This window comes from Sinocyclocheilus rhinocerous, unplaced genomic scaffold (assembly GCF_001515625.1).
Source record: "Sinocyclocheilus rhinocerous isolate Xijiao unplaced genomic scaffold, SAMN03320098_v1.1 scaffold41987, whole genome shotgun sequence".
Classification (NCBI taxonomy): Eukaryota; Metazoa; Chordata; class Actinopteri; order Cypriniformes; family Cyprinidae; genus Sinocyclocheilus; species Sinocyclocheilus rhinocerous.
Window position 1 is genome coordinate 1 of NW_015652889.1, and position 356 is coordinate 356.

The following is a 356-nucleotide window of genomic DNA, read 5'->3' on the forward strand; positions in this document are numbered from 1 at the left end:
TCCACGGCTGCCGTTGCCTCTATTTCTGGAGGGTGGAAGGGCCGATAAGGGTCCACGAAGCACTGTTCTCTGGGGTAGCGTGGCCGAGTGGCCTAAGGCGCTGGATTTAGACTCCAGTCTCTCCGGGGGCGTGGGTTCAAATCCCACCGCTGCCAGCAGTGGTTTTAACCAAGGGCGAGAGGCCCTGCGTGTACTCGATAAAGGTTTGAAAATATTGTGAGAGCACACTTTCCCTGACAGCAGCCAGGCCCGCCAGGGACATGCAAGTCAAACAAGATGCCAGCAACACAGCCGAAAGCGTTAACCTTGCTTGGGATCAGGTTTGTTTTACGCAAACAGGATTAGACTGCAGTTTT

General features: G+C 54.5%; 1 non-coding gene across 1 annotated transcript; it reads left to right on the top strand.

The window, feature by feature from the left end:
- The first annotated feature begins 73 nt into the window (after positions 1-73).
- Positions 74-155, top strand: trnal-uag (transfer RNA leucine (anticodon UAG)). The gene has a single exon. It is a non-coding gene; the product is annotated as a tRNA-Leu (tRNA).
- The last annotated feature ends 201 nt before the right edge of the window (positions 156-356 follow it).